A 22,099-nucleotide genomic window follows, 5' to 3' on the forward strand; every position below is an offset into this window, starting at 1 on the left:
GCAAATGCAGGTAGGTGGAACAAACTCTTTCTCCAGCTAAAAAATTGATAAGACAATTAGAAATTTACAATCTATCTCATGCCAAATAGAACAGAGGCTTTGCCTTCCCCCATTTTGGACAATAAAACTGAGAAGATAAACTAATGGAATTTTTTTTAAGTTGGTCACTATGTATCTACACCTATTTCTTTTGTTCTTTCTTGTTTAATTTCATAGATGAATATTCCCTCAAAAGATTACTGAATGGTATTTACAATATCAGGTCTAGAATATCACTTAACACATTTCCTTATCTGAATTTCTTATCAACCCCTTGATAGCTCTACTGTTATTAATATCCCCAGGAGGAAACAAATACTTACAGAAGTTTTGACTTGCTGAAGCCCACACAGTGAAACCCACTCTAATCTCAAAAAGTCCATTTTCTTGCTCTTACAAAATCCACAAAAATGAAGTCGGACCTCAGTAACTTCTAGAGCAATCCACTTAGTGCTTTGCCCTTTCTAATCACCTGCTTCTAGGTGTCCAGTAACTTTATTTCCCTAGTCACTGCCAGCTCAGCACTATTTGCTAATGTATTTACCACTGAATTTTTACCACAATGTGACAGTCATTTACCATTCTCTATTCTTCCTCTCACTTCAGTGTGATAATTACCTAATCTAAGTAACTACACAAGTATCACTACATGATAACAGAGTATTTACCCAAGTCATGTTTTATATTTTTGAAGCTCAGCAGCATTCTCTTTAAACAAAAATATTAACCTATTGAATTGACTGATCATGAGAATTCAAAACACAGTGGTTTGATAATCTAGAAAAAGTAAACCAATCCCTTGAAAAACACCTTCTGCCAAAATTCACTCAAGAAGAAATCGATTATCTGAATAGACCTAAGCTTATTTTAAAAGTTGAATCAAAAATTAATAATCTTCCCAAACAGAAAACATAATGTCTAGATGGGCTCACTGGTGAATTCTACCAAATATTTAAGGAAGATATTTCACAATTCTTTATAATCTTTTCAGAGGACAGAAGAGGTAATACTTCTTGACTCATCTATGAGGTCAGTATTGTCCTAATACCAAAATCAGAAAAAGAAATTACAAGAAAACTAATGACCAATATCTCCTATAAATATAGATGCAAAAATCCTCAACAAAACCTTAACAAATTGAAATTTTTAAAAGTATAAAATGAGTATACACCACAACCAAGTAAGATTTATCTTAGATATACAAAACTAGTTCAAATTAGAAAATCAATTTTGTAACCCATTCCCATCAACAGATTAAAAAGAAAATCACATGATCAATCAACAGATGCAGAAGGAACATTTGACAAAATGTAACATTCATTCATGACAAAACGTTTAAGTAAAACAGAAATAAAAAGGAACATTCTCAATTTGATAATTATCTACAAAAAGAAAAAAAAATCTACAGCTAACATCTTACTTAATGGCCAAGAAACTCAAAGCTTTCTTGTATATGAAAAAATCTACAAAACTTTAGTGAATAAAAAAAGAAACTTAAAAAAAATTGTGATATATTCCATGTAAGAAGATTAGATTTAGAATTTAGAATAGACTAGACTAGAATTTAGAATACCTCAACTGTGGTATTGTCAAGATTATAATTCCTCCCAAATGGATCTATAGATTCATTGTGATCCCACTTAAAATCCCAGCAAGTTATTCATGGATATTAAAAAATTGATTTTAAACTTTATATGGGGGGAGGGGGTTTGGGAGAAGGGGGTGGGATTATGGACATTGGGGAGGGTGTGTGCTTTGGTGAGTGCTGTGAGGCGTGTAAACCTGGTGATTCACAGACCTGTACCCCTGGGGACTAAAAATATATGTTTATAAAAAAATAGAAAATTTATTAAAAAAAAAGTAAAAAAAAAAAACAAAAAACAAACAAACAAAAAAGAATTAATATTACGTACCTGACACACTGTAAGGCTTACTTACTAGAAAGACTTATTATAAAGCTATAGTAATGAAGAGAGAGTACTCAAGACATAGGCAGTAACCTCTTCAGCATCAGCCTCAGCAACATTTTTTTGGATATGTTTCCTCAGGTGAGGGAAACAAAAGTGAAAATGTACTAATGGGGCTACACCAAACTAAAAAGGTTTTTCATGACAAAAAAAACCATCAATGATAAAAAAAAAAAAAAGAAGAAACCTATCAAGTAAGAGAAGATATTAGATCTGATGTTAGATCTGACAAGGAGTTAATATCCAAAATATATTAAAAAACTCAAACAATTCAACACCAAAAATACATATATTATCTGATTAACAAATAGATGGCTCAAATAGGCATTTTTCCAAGAAGACCCTTCTTGGCCAATAGATACTTGAAAAGATACTCAACATCACTAGTCATCAAGGAAATAATAAGATACCACCTTACACCGTCAGAATGACTAGTGTCAAAAATGTAAGGAATGACAAGTGCTGGTGAGGATCGGGAGAAAAGGGAAACCCAGTGTTTATTGCAGTAGTATTTATAATAGCCAAGATATGGAAGCAACCTAAGTGTCCCATGATAGATGAATGTATAAAGAAGATGTGGTATATGTGCATACAGTGGAATATTAGTCATAGAACAGGAATGAAATCTTGCCATTTGTGACAACACACATGGAACGATGAGGTATGATGCTAAGTGAAACAAGTCAGGGAAAGACAAATAGCATATGATTTCACTTATATATGAGATCTAAATAAATGCACACAGAGAACAAACTTGTGGTTGCTGGATGCATGGTAGGTGGGTGAAATGGGTGAAGGTATTCAGAGGTACAGACTTTTGGGTATAAAATAAGTCACCAGGATGAAAAGTATAGCGTGGGGAACATAGTCACTGATGTTGTAATCATGTTGTATGGTGACAGTTAATAACTACACCTACTGTGGTAATCACTGTGTAAAAATGTGGAATTGTTAAATTACTATGTTGCACACCTAAAACCAATACAATGTTGTATGTCAACTATATTTCAATACCATTTTTTAAATTGGTGATTTTGAGTCATAAAAAAGAAATCCAATAATTTACAAGGTTGCTAAGTTGTGTATATCCTCCACAAAAAGAACATATTTGAAAAAAATGAGTATGGTAATTGAGTACACAAAGCTCAGAAAATCAGAGCCTAATATCTTCTTGATATGGAAGACCCAGGTTTTCCCTGGGGTGAGTATTTTCACAGACAGGAAATGTCAATGAACCATTCACTCTACAAGAGGGGTATAGGATTTTTTGCCTCAACAATTAATATTGCAGCTTCAAATTAAGTTCACAACTTTGATTAAAGTGAACTTGATTTTACATCTTTCTTAGTCCTCATGATAAAAGTTACAATTTCAGTGAATAAGTTCTGTCTATTAAACCCTAAACTTCACTGGCGTAATTAAGACTCATTTGAAGTAGAATTAACTCGGACATGTGGCAGGAGAGGCTATAGTTAATTCCTATTTCCTGCTACTTCTTGACTTCAAATGTGTCCCTGGGATGGAGAAAGGGGGCAAGTGTTCTCCACATACTTTGTATTGTAAACACCTCTTTTCCCAGATTTAGGTTTCCCTTCAAGAGTGAGCCCCTGAGCTGTTGGCCACTTCATACCTTCTCTTGGATAATTTAAGAATTATCCAACTTCAGCACTAAATGGATCCTCAGAAGCCATTTCCTTCAAGTATAGAAGCTCTCTGTGTGTCTATAGAAAACCTCTCTAGAAAGGTAATAAGAGGGCGCCTGGGTGGGTCAGTGGGTTAAGCCTCTGCCTTCGGCTCAGGTCATGATCTCAGGGTCCTGGGATCGAGTCCCGCATCGGGCTCTCTGCTCAGCGGGGAGCCTGCTTCCTCCTCTCTCTCTCTGCCTGCCTCTCTGCCTACTTGTGATCTCCCTCTGTCAAATAAATAAATAAAATCTTAAAAAAAAAAGGTAATAAGAATATTAACATAAATTTATTTCTCTAATCGAGGAGTAGAACTCCCTCTAGGGAATTATCTAAACTTAAGGTAAAAAATCAACTTCACTTCTAAGAATGGCAGTAACATAACTGGGAAATGACTCTCCAGAGAAAGAGGAAAGGAAAATTTAATATAAGTATATTTATATGTATTATATATATTATATATAATATATAATATATGAATATAACATTTATATATATAATAAAAAATTTAAAATAAATATATATGTATTATATATCATATATAATATATATGCAGGTATATATATAATGCAAGTATATAATATATATATAATGCAGGTATATAATATATATATAATATATATGCAGGTATATATATAATGCAGGCATATAATGCAGGTATATAATATATATATAATGCAGGTATATTATGCAGGTATATAATATATATATGGGCTAAAATGTATATATGGGCTAAGGGCAAGCTGAATGAAATTTCTTGTGGTCATTTTTTTAAAAATCAACAAATGATTTGTTCTTTCTTCTATAGCACAGACAAATAAATGTGAACTTCAAGGTATTGGAGCTTTGTTTTAGCATTTTTTTTAAAGTTCATACATAGTTTTCTCTGATTATAGCAGCATTATATGTTTACTATAGATAATTTGGAAAACATAGAGAACAGTGAAAAAGAAATAAAAAGTATCCATTATCTTTGATTCCACTCAATTACATGGCAGTAATATTTTGAATTTTTCTTTCATCTTCCTATATGTGTTTATGGATATGCATTGATTTTATAGAATTAAGGGCATAGGACACTGGGACATATTGTGCCACATACATTACCTGCTTTTTTCACTGAAAGTAATTTCATACATAATTCTCAATATCATTTCATATCATCAAGGAGAGATATTACTGGCTAGATGTTGTACAACAATAAAAATACAGGTCACCTAATTCCTGTTACATAGAGAGTAGCAACATTTCACATCCACTAGGGAATGTTGAATTCACTAAACATTGTTAATGGAAACTTTTGACAGGGTTGGGGGTAGAGTCAATATCTCCCTTGCATTATATACCAAAATAAATCACTGGCAATTAAGGTTAAAGGTAAAAAATGAAATGCACAAATTTTGTAAACATGCAGCAAACACAGAACAAAAGACTGTTACGTTACGACTTAAGGAATTTCTACTTAACAAAATATAAAATCTTAATCCAATTAGGAAAAATATTTGCAACATTTACAATAGCTAATACATGTAAATATTTAATACATAAATATAAGTGACACATAAAAATACTTATAAATTAGAGAAAGATGAATAAAGAAAAATTCAAAAATCACATTGAGCCAGATTTGAGGAAGGAAATTACAAAATATTCAACTTTATTAGCAATCAAAGAAGTACCTCTCACATGCCATTTTCTGTTCTTTATTGATTTTCTTTTCATTAAAACCAAAAAAATCAGCTGATATTATATATATATTAATAGTATTATTTATATTGTATATTTTTCTGCCAATGCATTATGAACATTTGTGTTACGTTCTTGGTTATGGTTATACATGCCCAGTAACTGGCTCATGTTATATCCATGTAGCAGTTATCTCAAACTTGCAGTGGTACAGAGCAATAAGAATTTATTTTTTGTTCATGGCTTTCTGAGTCAGCTAGGATGGTTTGGCTGTGGTAGCCTTACCTGACTTGAGAACCATCCTTTTCCTGGGACAGGCCAGGTGGGCCATTTGCCTCTTCTTTTTTTTTTTTTTTAAAGATTTTATTTATTTATTTGACAGAGAGAAATCACAAGCAGGCAGAGAGGCAGGCAGAGAGGCAGGCAGAGAGAGAGGAAGGGAAGCAGGCTCCCTGCTGAGCAGAGAGCCCAATGTGGGGCTCAATCCCAGGACCTGAGATCATGACCTGAGCCGAAGGCAGCGCCCAACCCACTGAGCCACCCAGGTGCCCCCATTTGCCTCTTCTGAGGATGGTATAATTAAAAGGAAGCAAAACCAGCCCCCAAATTCCATTTCAATTCTTTCTTGCCTCATATCTTCTAACCTCACATTAACCAAAGGAAGTCACACTGCGAAGTCCAAAGCCAAAGGAAGGGAAGTGTAGTCTACCCTTTGGGAGAGTGTATTGCAAAGGCATATACCAGACTAGGGGTGTAGGTAGGCTGAAGAATGGAGGACAATAATCCTCCCCAGAACTGTATGTGTGTGTGTGTGTGTGTGTATTTATATATATATATATATATTTATGTTTATATATAAATATAAAACATTTATATGTGTAATATATGTATTTATATATAACATTAAACAAAATGGAGATATCACATTCATCTATCAATTATCAATATGCTTGATTACAATCGACAATATTAATAAGAATATGGAAAAGTGAGACACATATTCTTTGGCCATGAAATTAACATTATAGATATAACTCAAGATGCACTCAAATATTTATTTTACATGGGTATTCATTACAGTATTATTTACATTAGAGAAAATTTGAAATCAAGCTACTCTTACCTTGAGATAACTGTTTCTTTTCTTCCTATATTTAATTTTACCGACAAAGCTAACATTTCTCATTATTACAGGTAATGGCTTGCAACAGTGACCAAAGAAAGAGAAACGCATTTTCCCTATTAAATCTTCTATAACTATTTGAGTTCATTAAAATAATCACTTATTGAGTATCTACCAAATTTTAGGAATTAGTTAGTCATATTCCTCCTGCCCATGAGTTGCTCAGATAAACAGCAGAGGGCTTTGGAGAGAATGTGAATGGATTTTTAAAAACCCCAATGATATATAAATGTTCACACTGCATCTTAAAATACCCAGATGGAAGACAACGAACTCAACTGGAAGAATGGGTGTTGATCCCATAAGGAGGAAAAGTAAAAATTTAGGCTTTGGATCTAAGTCTGATAAGAATGGTAAATGTTGAGAAACCCAGGTGGCTCAGTGGGTTAAGCCTCTGCCTTTGGCTCAGGGCATGATCCCAGGGTTCTGGGATCGAGCCCCACATTGGGCTCTCTGCTCAACAGGGAGCCTGCTTCCCCCTCCCTCTCTGCCTGCCTCTCTGCCTACTTGTGATCTCTGTCTGTCAAATAAATAAAATCTAAAAAAAATAATAATAATAATAAATAAGAGAAATCTTACCAGGAGTTCATCAGTATCAGTACCTCTGAAAATTCTCAAATTACTTTAGCATTTGTGTCTATGGCTCTTGATTGATGTCTCTACCCAGCTTCTACAGAGAGAAGTGGTGCCTTTTTCTCGGTCCAAAACCTCAAGAAAAAAATGGAACACTGGCTTTGATAAGCAATCCAAAAGGGAACAGTGATAGATTTCAGGCTACCTGATAAGCTATGGAAAGCCTACTTTTTGTGGTGCTTATTCTGACTTCTGATTTTAGGTCCCAGTTTTAGTTTCTATTCTACAATCCCAAATAAAGCTTTCCAGGAGGGAGAGGGAAGAGCTGGGAAGGTTTATTCACTTACTAAGGGTGGTTGGAAAAGAAACTAATTGTAATTTAATAGTCTTCCTTTGCTGCATAATATCCAAAATGTAAACTCAAGGAAAACATTGTCTCACAGAGGCCACTATTACAGGCAGAAGGCTGTCAAGTAGGTGTCATGGCAAAAGGCCCCGGGAGACTTGTATGCCTTGTATTTATTTTGGTCATCCACATATTAATTTGTTTACGAAATATTGCAGCAGATATTAGACAGCTTGACTCCTTAGTTTCTTTTAAATGGTTTAGGAGCATAAACAAATTGCTAGCACCAGAGAAACATTGACAGGGAGAGTGGTAAGCCATCTTCCAATCAAAGCCCACCCGTGCCCTTGCTTAATTGGTTAGAGACATGGCATCCGACACATAGAAATCTGCCCTTCAGCCTCAGTCACGAAGGACTCAAAAGACCAGGTCAGGAATTGAGTGCATCAGAAATTGTTCTTCTGCCCTAAACGTATAAACAAATGAAGACTCACTGAAACCAAACAACCCACCATTTCTTTTGATCACTTTTGAGTAAAAAGGAGCTCCGCGGAGGGGGGGGCAGGCTGGGACCCCTGATTTGAACAGCATCAGCAAAAAGCAACTCATCTTTATCTGGAATTAACTACAAATTCAATTAGAATAAAAACCTTCGCCCACCTCGTGGAAAGGATTTTACACAAAGAAAACCAGATGTTTCAACAACATTGAGAGTGCTTTGCCTAGCGGCCCAAGGAATTTTCCATCTTGTAAGCCCAATCGCTGGTGAAAGTTACACAGATCCAGGGTCCTTAACTCTCAAAACGGCTTCCATTTCCTGGGCTCCTTTAATTAGATTTACTTCTTTAACCAACTAAGATTGGGTTGAAAGAATGGTGGGGAGGAGGGGTAGGACTCTAATGAACTTGGTGGGCAAGTTTAGAGAAGGTGGAACTGTAAGAGGTGAAGGTCTCTTTGGGAGTTATTTCACAGATAAACCTTTTCCTATTGATTGTGACCTGCTTCTGTTGGGGAAAAAAATAGTAATAACATTAATCACTAGAGGTTGGGGTAAGATCATACCTTAGTTCTATTTTCAGCTTTGAACAGATTATAGGACAATGGAGCATAAATGGGAAATGGAAGAGATTTAGAACAGACACAGATGTTATGTGACATTTTTTTTCTGCATTAGGGTAATACATGTGGGGGACAGTCAGTGCGGAAAGGTTGTGAAAGAAGAGACACAGGGGGATCGCTCACACCACACATAGGAATGAGCACACTAGCACCAAAGGGGCTCCTGAAGGCTTAAGTGACCTCCGCTTGGTTTATGGATTTGTATTTTTTTATTTTGTATTTTGTATTTTTTATATTTCCAATATGTATTTGTATTTTTTTAAATCTGTCTTAATTTGTATTGAACCAGAATAGAGAGTGAGCCTGGGCGTCAAAGCTAAGTTTTTACAAAAGAGACACAGTGAATTATTAGGGCTAATATATATGTGACCACTCTTTCATAGCTCTGTTTGTCACTACATTAGACAAAACAAGCCCAAGTGGGGTTCAGTTTCCACTTCTTCCCATAGTGTGGTGTTAAATGTGTCCTATCTTTGTTCAGACTTTTCACATTATGATTACAAGAGTTTCCTAACAGCTATTTCTAGTCCTTTTAGCCCTATTGTAGAGTAATTCATCCCCCAAATATAGTAATAATGAGTTCCCTAAAGGTGAGGAGAGCCTCTTGTATAAAATGATTAAGGTTGGGGTGCCTGGGTGGCTCAGTCGGTTAAGTGCTTCCTCCTCTGTTCCCATGCTCCCTTCAGGCCTTCGACTCAGGTCATGATCTCACGATCCTGAGATCAAGCCTCATACCAGGCACCCTGCTCAGTGGAGAGTCTGCTTCTCCCACTGCAACTCCCCCTGCTTGTGCTTTCTCTCTCTATCTCTTTCTGACAAATAAATAAATAAAATCATAAAAAAATAATGGTTAAGGTTCCCCATCTTCTTAAGGAAAACTATACTAGCTCCTTACTTTTTACAAAGTCTCCTCTGATTTTCTGGATCATTTCCTGTTTCCTGTTGCCACTCTCAATCCACTTTCTTGAAGGTGTTATGCCCTTTGAACTCACCATTGCCATTCTATCTGTATTCAAGCTTACTGACTTCATGCCTCCTATGTACCTGGGTACTGGTATAGGCACCGGGAACAGACTGATACACAAAAGAGGCAAAATCTCTGACACCCTAGGCTGATCTTCTAGAAGGGGAAGACAGACGATAAGCACACGAGCCAGTAAGTATGTATGTGTGTTTCAAAGAACACCAGGAAGAAAACCAAAGATGCTGAAGAGCAGAAGAGGGTGCTTAGTTCCGGTGTCAAGGAAGGTCTGTCCGCAAAGCTAATGACATGACCTGAGGAGGAATAAAATGGCATATGGTCCATAAGGCATATGGTCAAGTGTGAGCTCTACCTTGTACATGGAGCCCATAGGATATCCCATCACTATAAATAACATTCCTAGTTTCCAGAATGCTAGGTCCACTTCAATGTATTGGTTCCACCAAATTTGACCAGAACATTCCTTCATTCCACACCACGGGAGCTGGTTACATGTTTGGCCCCTGAGGCATCTGAATATGCCACTTTCTCTAGGTCCCCTGAAGACTCCACGTGAAGTGCTTCCTCCTCTGTTCCCATGCTCCCTTCAGGCCCCTTTTGTCACATACCATTTCCCCATTCTCCTTCTTCTTAGGTGTGGCTCTTCAGAATACATTTGACTCATCTTCCTATCCCCAGGGTTTATCACAGGCCCTTACAATTAGCAGATGTTAGGTCATTGTTGAATGAGTGATGAAATGAATTAATGAATAAACACACAAGGAAATAAAAAAAATTTTAGTAATGTAGTCTAAGGGCAGAAACCCAGAAACAGGAAACTCTACGCACAATGTGGAGGATTCATCCCTTTGTTAATTAAATATTCCAGAAGGATCCTAAGTTAACACTGCTGTATGTTCTCAGTAGATCATTAATGTTTTCTCAACTGTAAAAGGGTGATCATAAATGAAATGTAGAAAGGATCACCCAGATACCCACTAACTCTTTTGTCTTCCTTCAGTCTACAGGTACAGTATTGTGGGGGAGAGGGTGATTTCCGGAAGGGGAAAAGGACCGACCCCCTGGGATTAACTCTCTAATGCAGGGGCAGAAATGCAAAGCAGGGAGGCCATGGGCTGTTGGTAGCTAATCCTGTCTGGCTAGGTGCAACAAGAAAGAGAAAAGGGGCGAGGGGCAACATGGAAACTTCAGTTTGGTGTGCTTAAGGAAAGCAGAGGGAGACAATCCCTGGAGTTGCAGCATGTTGAAGAAATCAGAGATAAGACTTAGTGCAGACTCTAGACTTGGAAACTCTTGAATGCCTGAGACAGATATGACAAAAGATCAGGAATTTCTTCTTAGTGGTGCTGCTTTAAATGTCACAGACTCTGTCACAAAGCTAAAGTAGCCATGCTTTGAAAGTTTCACATAAGAGGCTACCATAGAGATACAAAGTAAGGAACACATTTAACTTAGCTCACAGCAGGGTGTACTGTTTGTGTCCAACAAACCAACATGCTAGTTCTTTTTCTTGTGGTACTTGAAGAGTTGGGAAACACTTTTAAAATTGTTATTATGTTGTCATTTTATCCTGACTACAGCTAGTGAAACAAATAGGCAGGTATCATCACTCCTATATACCTGAAGGGAAGTAGGCTCAGAGTGACTGAACACGCTTGTCCTGGGCTGTGGAAGATTCAAGCGTCATAGTTGTTTTTTTTGTTTTGTTTTTGTTTTTGTTTTTGTTTTAAACTCTAAGTACAGAGTAATTGAACTGTCGATTATAAGTCGTGCAGGACTTTTTTAAATTAATTTTTTTACTTGAAGATAATCTTGTATTTACATGCAATTATAGGAAATAATACACAGTGACACTTTACCCAGCTTCCCCCAATGGTAGTATCTTGCAAAATAATAGTACAATGCAACAAGCAGGATATTTATCTTGCTTTTATTTATTTATTTACTTATATTTATTTTGGCTTGGGGAGCGGTGGAGGGAGGGGAAGAGAGAAAATCTTAATTAAGCTGGCTCTACGCCCAGTGCAGAGCCTGACATAGGGCTCTATCTCAAGACCTGAAATCACGAGTCAGATGCTTAACTGACTGAGCCACCCAGGGGCTCCAACAAACAAGATATTGATGTTGATACAGTCAAGATACAGAACATTTCTACCATCATTATATTTGCCCTTTTTTAGCCACACCTACTTCCCTCTATCCTTTCTTCCTCCTCAACACCTGCTCTGATCTCCATTTCTGTAATTTTGTCATTTCAGTAATGTTCTATAAACAGAATTAAACAGTATGTAACATTTTGAGATTGACTTTTGCCACTCACTGTAGCTTTCTGAGATTTATACAGGCTATTGTCACATGTAGTAACAATTGGTTCCTATTTATTATTATGCATGTACCATAGTCTCTCTAACCATTTGCCTGTTGAAGGACAGCTGAATTGTATCCAGTTGCTGGTTATGGAACATAAAGATGTTATAAGCACTCGTGTGCAAGTTTCTGTGTGAACATACATTTTTATTTATCTTCTATAAATGCCCAGGAGTACAACTGCTAGATCATAAGGTAGTTGAATATTAATGTTTTTAAGAAAATGTCAAACTGTTTTCCAGAGTTGTTTTACCATTTTACTTTCCCGTAAGCACTATATGAACATCCCAGTTTCCTTGCATGCTTGTCAAGATTTGGTATTTTCACCATTGTTCATTTTAGCCATTTAGAAGTGCAGAATGTGGTTATATCTCACTGTGATTTTAATTTATATCTCTCTAATGGCTAATGATGGAAAACATCATTTCTTGGGCTAAGTTTTAACTGTTGAGTTTTGATGGTTCTTTATATATTCTAGACACCAATCATTTGTTGGATATGCGCTTTGCAAATTTTTTTCCCAGTGTGTAGCTTCTCTTTTAATCCTCTTAATAGGTTGTTTCTGGCAATTATTTTTCTCATCATTGTTTTACTCTGTCCCACAATTTGTTGAGGTTTGTTTTATGGCCAGAATATGATCTATCTTAGTACATGCCCTGTGAGCACTTGGAAAGAACATGCATTATGCTGTTGTTACATGAAGGGTTCTATACATGTCAATTGGGTCCTTTTGGTTGATAGTATTTTTCTATACTCTGAGTGATTTCTTGCCCAGGTATTCTATTAATCATCAAGAAATGGAAGAAACTCTCCTATGATAATTGTGAATTTACCTATTTATCTTCCAAGTTTTATCAGTTGATGCTTCATATATATTTTTTAACTCTGTCATTTGGTGAATATTAATTTAGGATTCCAAGTCTACCTTATATACTGACCCTTTTACCACGACATAGCCTAATGTTTATATGATATATCTTTTTTCTCCCTTTTACTTTAACGTGTCTATATCCTTATATTTAAAGGGAGTTTCTTGTACACAGCATATAGTTGGATTATGTTTTTTTAATCTATCCTACGAATCTCTGATTTTAATTGGTATATTTAGACTTTTTACATTAATGTAAGCAGAGACCTTAAAAGGTCTCTAAAGAGCTAAAGTTTGACATCAATTCATTTTTTTTGCTTTCTGAGTTTTTTTCTCTTGTTTTATTTATTCTGCTTTCCTCTGTTATTGACATTTTTGTAATCATATTTTTATTTATTATGCATTTTTGAGTGTATCTATTTGAATAACCTTTTCTGTGGTTGCCCTACATATTATATTTTATATACATACTTTATCACAATCTACCCTTATAGTCTTTTTACCCATGTGAGTGAAGTGCAGAAGACTGACCTCTAAGTCATCATTTATTAAAACAGTTGTCTTGAATAATTCTTCTATACATATTTAGAACCAAATAAGACAGTTATAGTTTTTGCTTCAACTCTCAAACATAACTTAGAAAAATCAATAGGAGAAGAAAAACCAATTGTATTTATCCATATTTTGCTCACTGTATTTTTCTTCATTTGTCATGATCTCAAATTTCTTTTTTTATCATTTCCTCAATGCTTAGAGAATTTTTCCAGCCATTCTTTTAGGGTACATCCACTGGTGACATATCTTTTTAGTTTTCTTTTAAATGAGACTATCTTGAGATAATTCATTGAATATTGGATTTGAGGTTGACAGTTTTTTCCTTGAAAAATGTTGTGCCATTTTCTCATGACCTCTGTGATTTCTGATTTGAAATCCAGTCATTTGAATTATTTTTGCTCCTATAAATAAAGCGTTTTTTTTCCCACTATCTTTTGAGGTTGCATTTGTTTTCACTCTCGTTTTGTCTTTAGTTGTCAGAAATTTTACTATGCTGTGTCTTGTTAAGGTTTTCTTTGAGTTTATCCTTTTTAGAATTTACTCAGGGAGTTTTCAGCCATTATTTCTTAGAGGACATTTTTAGGCCTACCCTCTTCTTTCCTTCCAGGATTCTGGTAAGGCAAATAAATATTAGAGCTTTTGTAATTGTCCCACCGGTCCTTAAGGTTCTGTTCATTTTTCTTCTTAATCTATGTTCTCTTGGCTGTTCATTTTAGGCAGTTTACACAGTGCAATCCCACTGTCTGCTCCATTCAGTGGTTGAGCCCATACATGAGTTGGTTGTTTTTTGTTTTTGTTTTTGTTTTAATTTTGATTTTGTATATTTTTTTCAGCTCGAAAATTTTCCATTCGGTTCATTTTTATATCTTTTAATTTCTTCTGTGACTTCCTATTTCTTTGTTGAAGCTCAATATATTTTTCATTAGTTTCAAGAATGTTTGTAATTGTTCACTGGAGCATTTTTATAATAGCTACTTTAAAATCTTTGTTAGATAATTCTAACATCTGTGTTATTTTGATGTTAGCATATAGTTATTGTTTTTTTCTTCATTCAATTTGGGTTCTTCCTTGTTCTTGGTGTGATGAGTGATTTTTGATTGAATCCTGAACATTTGGGTAGCATGTTATGAGACTCTGGATCTTATTTAAACCTTCTCTTTTAACTGGCTTCCTCTGACACCATTCTGGTAGAAAAAGGGTGATGTGCTCCCTCATTACTGCCAGATGGGGGTAGAAATTCAGCTTTCCCATTTGGCTTCTGTTGACATCTGAGAGGGAGAATGTTCCTCATTACTGTTGGGTGGGGGTGGCTGTTGCAGCTTCCCACTAGACCTCCAATGATATTTCCCTATACTGGGTGGGGAGGAGTGCCTTATTACTCCACCAGCACCACGGGGTGGGGGGGGCTCTTTACTGTGGCAGGGATGAAAATCCTAGCTCCCTACTTAGCTTTGTTTGACATTACCCAGTTACTTTTTGTGGTGTTTGCTCTAATAGAGTGGTTATTATCCAAATGTTTTATGTCTTGCTAGGTTGCCCTTTTCCTGGTCCTTTGGCTAGAGAAAACAGGCTTTTGTTGGGTCATCTTGTCAGTGCCTATTACTATTTTTGAGTTGTTGGCATTTTTAACTCCAGGCCTAATATATATGAGGAAAAACAAAAACTGAAAACTAACCATCGTGTCATTTCTTGGGTCCTGAGATCCCTGGCTGTCTGCCTTCCTCTAGTCACCTTCTTATATTTGTTTTATACATAATTTCCAGAGTTTTCTCTGTACATAGCAGGAAGAAAAAAAGGAAGAAAAAAAAAGTGGGTGTACTCCACATTTCATGGAATTTTGTAAAAGAACTCAGGGTAAAAGAGAACAGAAGTAATAATCATAATACTATTTAATGAGAAGACAATCTGATTATTGTATTGCTACCATTTATCCTTAGGAGAAAATTCTTTTTCCATACTGACACAGAAGCTTAATCAGCATTTTCATTTTTTTCAATTAATATATTAGTTATGGCAAATCTAACAATTTACCAAATCCTAAAGAAGTAGTTCTGAGTCTTGTTTTTGCACTAAGGTAATTATTGCCCTGACACCTAGTGAAGCTATAGAGTGAATCTGGAAGATGGTGGATCAGCAATTTTTATTTTCTTCTTTATTTTTAACCTTTGTTTGATTTTAACCTTTAATTTCCCCCTTCACATAACTGCATAACAGCACTTAGTTCAGAAGCTGTTAACACTAATTTACATCTTCCTGGACCTACGAACTTCAAAAAGGGAGCTTATTCCAAGTACCAAAATAATACCATAAGTGAAGGGATCTAAGAACGCATCTGATCATCATCCCAACCACAAAATTCAATCTATTTTGTTGTTGCTGGTACTTATTTTTTCACAGACTTAATGTAATGCTTCTTCCCAATGCAAAATGGCAAAAGGATCTAATGTAAATTTAATACAGAATGTTTTAACATGTGGCAGGACAACGCAATGATGGTGAAAAGGTCAGTTAACCAATGGGTTGGTTTGTCACGATGGCACGAACGAATTATTTTAAATGATTCTCACACTAAATTTTCCAGATGTTTTGGCCATGGGCCAAGATAATTAATATTGCTAATCCACTGGCTGGAATTAAGTTGGCAAGCTAATTCACAGCATTAGAAATCGGAACTCTGGGTTGGCTTGTTGGTAAGCCATGTGCATTATGTTTAAATGAAACGTGATTGTCTCATCGCTGACCCAGACCAAAAATTTGCTGAGGTACTTGAGATGATTATTCATTTTTCAGCCTCAGAAAGTAAATCTAAGAAGAGGAGATGTCATGTTTTCGTTTAATTTTTATTCCCAGGAGACATCTCTTTATATTCATGACAAGTTTTAGGTTTGACGCTTCTGTCCCTTAAAGATTTTCAGTGAGAAAGTTTAAAAGATAGACATTTATTTTCAGTGGAGGAAGAAAAAATACGTATGTCTATATAATACATATATTTTTTTCTCAAAAAATTAAAAATAGATTCACAGACTTTGCCGAGGCATTGAAAAGATTCAAATCGTCAACTACCGACAAGTTACCCAATTTATTGATATGTGTGTTGTTCTTGCTTCTAAACATAGTGGTGCTGCTTGAAATGCTCACATTATGCACTTACTTTAGGTGACCCTACCCTATAAGATGAATAGATGACACTGTGTATGCTTTCTGAGTTTGTTTTAAGCTAGAAAATGTGCACCCCACGCCCACCTACGTGGCACACAGAAAAAGTGGAGACATCAGGATCAAGCAACTAAATTGGGATGAAAAAAAACTTGCCTTTGGACACAGTGTGGCACACCACCGCCCCAGATTTTATACAGTCTCATTTCCCCTTGCACAGACCCACTGACAAGAGGGTATTACAATTTTTGCTGACATCAGTGACCTGGCATCGCTGATTTATTCCCTGCTTGGGTTTACAGAGGAATAAACCGGTAATTAATTATATATCAGAACATGAGAATCGACCCGGCAATAATGCACAGGCTAAGAACGCTCTATTTACATATGTAGGTTATTTAAAATATGTCTTGTTAAATAAATATTTAAAATACCTCCTTATTTAGCTTATAAACTGTTTGGACTGAGACTGCAATGTGGTTCGTTGCAGAATGTTCGAAAAGAGTGCAGGAGTTGCCGTAGATTCTCACCTCTGCCTGACCTGCAGAATCTCCTGCCCGTGCCTGCCAGGGAATACAGCAAGTCTCCTTCAGGAAAACAACAACATCCACTCTCTATCTTGCCCCTGAAATATATAATATTGGTAGAAAGATGAGCCTTGAAAAATCATAAAACTTACCTTTCTCTTGAGAGCAGGTATGGAGAACAGAGATCTAGACATAAATTAAGCACCATCCACAGGACCGCCTCAGAGACAGGAGGGAAACACACACAGGAAGGAATGGAAACAGATGATTTTAGAACCCAATATTCTCCTGACTGTGGGTCATCTTCCCTGTGCAAGTTGCTTTTTTAAGGAGAGAACAATAAAAGAGAGCACGAGAGTTTCCCCCATCTGGCAAATCAGGACAGAGTCACCATTTCACAACCACCGGAGTAATAAACACACACGTGTGACAAGGCCAACAGTGTGGGAAGACAGACCCTTTGCACCTTGCGGGAGGACCGTGATCAGGATGGGGGGGATGGGGAGGAGGGGGGAGGTCACCCTACAATTTGGTTTGGGGGCTCGGAAAGTCAGCTTTCTTCCTGCAGGATCTCTCTTGTGTACCTGAAAGTGCCTGGTTTTCTGCAGAGCACGTCAGTCCCCGGCCGGAGGGAATCGCAAACAGATCAACGCCGGGCCCACCAGGGGGCGCAGTTCACCAGCACAAAACAGCCCTTCCCCAAAGGAAGCGGCTGAAGGCGCCTCTTCCTCTCCGTTTACACCGCTGACAACGACCCTGATTTTTATCGGTTCTACTAGATGTGGCACTCACATACCTAATCCTGATTTCATATTACCTAATCTCATGCTGGGGTGGGAGGGGGGATCCGTGCGGCGCAGTCATGGACGCGTGTGCGTGCGGCAGATTGTGCAGTGGGACTTGAAAATTACTCCTTGTGATTTATAGAAATGCTTTGGTTTAATTTTATTTATGAAATTAAATGAAATAATTCCGTCCCTGCTTCCACACTAGCTTTCTTCTTCTTCTTCTTCTTCTTTCTTCTTTCTTCTTCTTCTTCTTCTTCTTTTTTCGTGGCCAAAACAGATAGATGTATCAAGCTACTTATTCTATATTCTATCTCCAGGATAGAATTAGGAACCTCATCTTTCAACGGTGGTGTGTGCATGTGTGTTTGTGAGAGAAAGAGAGGGAAAGACAGACGGACTCCCACAGGTCTTGAAGCCAGGCATCTACCACAGTTTGCGGATACCGCCACTCCTTTCTTCAGCCAGCCCTTTGGCCGGAGCCCTGTGGCTGGGAAGGAAAACAGCTGTCAGAGCAAAGGCCAGTGTTGATGATAAGCCCTTTGTGTGCAAGCTCAGGCTTCACCACCAGCCTGTCCAAACAAGACAGCTGTGGAACTTAGTGACCTGTGTATGGATAGGAAACCCCGAGCCTGCTGAGAAAAAAAGACAACCTGGAGGGCTTTCTAGTAGACGGTGATGGGCTTTGCAAATGACTTCAGAATCCGTGGAAGGAGTTGCCCCAGGGGAACCAAGTTTTACTTTTCCTAAGCGTCTGTTGCTTGGGTTCTGTACCCTAAACCTTCCAGGCACTTCAGTTTCTACCCCTGCCCCTTAAGAGGTAAGCTGTGGGTCAACAGGGTTGGTATCACTTGGGAACTTGTTAGAAACGCAGAACCCCAAGCCTCATCCCAGACCCCCTGAGTCAGAGTCTGCCTTTAAGGAAACCCCTTGGTGTTTGGAGTGAGCATGGATAGTTGAAACTCTACTCACAGAGACCCCTGTCTTTGGATTGCTCTGCTCTTATTAGAATGGTAATAAGATTCATAGATGCATCCTTCTAAGTAGGAGACCTTGGTGTAAAGATTTTTACACTTGCCCCTGTTCTAAGCCACCAACCCTGGAGGTGGCAAGAAAAAAGACAATTCCGTGTTTAAGGTAAAAATCAACAAAACAATATCCTTTGGCTTCCAATCTTAGCTCTGGCACTTAGAGCTCTTACTTTCCTCATCATACCTCAGAGGTATTAACTCCACCGTAACTCCACCGTGAAGGGTGAACAGACACCCAACACTTGGAAGATCTTTCCCTTCTGAACTGAGTTTCCAATCTATGAATGTTACACAGTGATTTGGTTACTAAGTTTTTCCCTTCTTACTACTCTTGTTTTCCTTTTCTGCTGGTTTTATGCTTGATTTATGACTTCTGAATAATACCCAGGGAAAAAAACAGTGAATCTCAAGTGAACCTACGTATTTACTCAGCTTTTTGAATGATCTGGGGGAAGGAGAAAATTCAAAGAACTAAAACAATCATTTGGGATTTTTTAGCGAAGTCCCGAGACCTGTCCCTAGCACTGTCATATCAAGGATATCAAAGGTAATCGAAGGAGGGGAGTCATTCTAGAGAACGGAATAGAAAATTCCCATTAAAAATACCTAGACATGAGGAAGGCACAATCACGTCTGTTCTTACTATCACAGAACTGTCACAGCTAGACGGATTTAGTGACAGGTATTTGTGTTGTCCTATTACGATATTGTCTATATTTCTTTGAAAAATAGAGCTTCAGGAGCAGTATTCTACCTCGCTCATTTTCTTTGTGGTCCTTTATATTATTCCTTGGCAAATTCTGTAATGTGATATACCAAATTTTGGCACAAATTCATTAGAAGGTAAAACCCACCTGGATACCAACTGCTTGGTCACCAAATTGGAGGTCATCTGAAGAAAAATTATTGGAGAATTGCAATAAGGGGGGTTATTTTCTGTCACAGTGGAGGTTTCACGCTCCAACTGAGAGGAGGAGTGGTCTGAATCCGATGTCTCAGTTTTGCTCAGGCCTGACAAACCAGGATATCCAGATCCTTCCTCCAAGGAAGAGCTCCTACGGCCCCTTGGGAAGGCCTCCCGTAAGGGTGGGAAGAACGGAGGGATGGAGCGACACCCCTGCCCTGCGGAATGTGCGGATAAACACTTTGGGAGGTGGGGTGTGGGGGAGGCAGAGTTGGAATTGCAGCAAGGGAACCCGTCTCCGGAGAGTTTTTGACAGATTCCCCCAAGATGTTCTGTCCTACCCTCCCAGATGGACTTCCTCATACTGTTTTCTTCTTTAGAATCTCCTGCTCAGTCTTCAAAGGAAATAGCTGCATTCCAAAGAATGAATTAAAGAGCAGTATACACTTCTTACTCCAGATTCACTTCAAAGGAATCTATAGATTTAATGAAATATAGATGACATGGTTATTTACTCCCCTTCCCTAAAGGAACCTCATTGTTTAATTGTATAGGCCACATAATTTCATTAATATTCTACTTACACGCCAGGATATCACATTTAATCTATTTGAACTTCAAGACATCCAATGGCATGTTCAAAGAGAGTCAATGAGATGTCCCCCACACACACACTCTAATTTCTACTGCAAGCTTCTGTGACAGCTAGCAGTGGGAATGCCGAATTATCCTAAGAATGTCTGATTTAGTAGAATTTCATGTTGGCGAAGAATGAAGATCATAGGCAGAGAGAGGGAGATGTGTCCTCATTCCTCATCCAATGTTAGCCCCGCGGCCAACAACAACAACAAAAAGGAACCACCCCCACACCCACCCCAGGCCTAGTAGGAGAACGGGGTCCACCAGATTCCTAGTCTGACCTGGCTTTCCCAGGCTGGAAATCCTAAAGGACAGGCTCTTGTGTTGCAGGGTGCTTGTGATGATTTAGATGCACGAACTCTGTGACATGGAAGCTTTTTGCTCTCAAGAACACAGATCTTTCAGTACCTCCTGGGTTTCTTAATTTTTACAACCATCATCAAGCAAGAAAAAGTTCCTTTCTTTCTTGTCAAGCCTTAATATACAAGCTGAATAATTAGTATGAGTTATCACCGCTCTTGTTTTAAGCCATGTAGCCACATTCACAAATATCAAAGTACTCTGCAAGATGAAAACAACCTCAGACATGTAGGAGTGAAGTACTGCCAACATCTAGGAGAGAAATAAAATGTCTTTCATTCTTTCATTCCGTCTCTGGACCAAATTTCTTTGGAGAGTAACTTTTACTGGAATGGGATAAAAATATGAAAAGTCTGAATATAGCCCTTAACTGGCCTTAATTGCTGTCCTTTTTGGCCTTCTGGAAAAAAACCCCAAACACTAAAAGGGTTTGGGGGACTAAGTTCTTCTCTGATCCCTATAAGTGCTTCTAGTCTGCAAAGGAAAGAGATGAATTAAGAAAAAACAACGATTCTCATGATCAATTTCAGAGTAAAGAAGTGGCTTTCTATGGCTCAGGTTCTAGTGCATTTCATCCAGACTTACTTACAAAACATCTGCAATAAGAAGGCAAGAGAAAGTTTAGAAGAAGGAAGAATCCTTGGGAAGAAATAAAATTGGATTCTAGGGAAGTTTATTATCAGAGCAGAATTTTCTGATACAGGATTCATATTTCCATGTCAATTTCACTCTGAGATCTTCAAGGAATAAATCCAAGAAGTGTCCCGTGCTGAATTACAATAAACAATTAACTGCTTCTAAAATAATCTTAAAATGAGGTGTCCTGGGTACAAGTTAGGTACAATATTTTAAATTTAAATAAGTAAAAGTATCTCACAGGAATGGTTGCCTTATAGATAGATAGATAGATAGATAGATAGATATTACTTTTTATTTTTTGGTTTTTCTATTTTTTTAATGCAAAAATACCACTGAAATATAACAGCACAGGGTCTTCCAACCCTGACACAGTTGGTATTTGGGACCAGATAACTATTCTTTATTGTGGGGGTCTGTTCTGTACATGGTAAGATGTTTACCAGCATCCCTAACCCCTGCTCCCAGGACCCCTGCTGGAGCAGCCTCTCCATCCCCAGCTGTGATCACTGAAACTATCTGCAGATGTTGCCAAATGTCCCAGCGGCTAAAAATCCACCTGGGGCTAAGGACCAGGGCATTTCTGCTTTGCTACACTAAACTCCAAACCTTCTGTGGCAAAATGTCTTTCTGTGGAAGATTGTATAAAAGTTCTTGTGTTTTAATTATTTTGTTGTTTAGCATCATTGAGACT

General features: G+C 37.5%; 1 long non-coding RNA gene across 1 annotated transcript in view; it reads right to left on the minus strand.

Annotated features, from left to right (window-relative positions):
• The window catches only part of LOC101677789, a 37,753-nt gene extending 19,980 nt beyond the window's left edge, over positions 1 to 17,773 (minus strand). The window contains exons 1-3 of the long non-coding RNA XR_199991.3: positions 17,635 to 17,773; positions 17,054 to 17,148; positions 7,137 to 7,265 (exon numbers count right to left, since the gene is read on the minus strand). This is a non-coding gene — a long non-coding RNA (uncharacterized LOC101677789). The remainder of the gene's footprint in view (positions 1 to 7,136; positions 7,266 to 17,053; positions 17,149 to 17,634) is intronic.
• Positions 17,774 to 22,099: the final 4,326 nt, after the last annotated feature.

Source organism: Mustela putorius, unplaced genomic scaffold (genome assembly GCF_011764305.1).
Source record: "Mustela putorius furo isolate JIRA1106 unplaced genomic scaffold, ASM1176430v1.1 tig00003972_pilon_pilon_pilon, whole genome shotgun sequence".
Classification (NCBI taxonomy): Eukaryota; Metazoa; Chordata; class Mammalia; order Carnivora; family Mustelidae; genus Mustela; species Mustela putorius.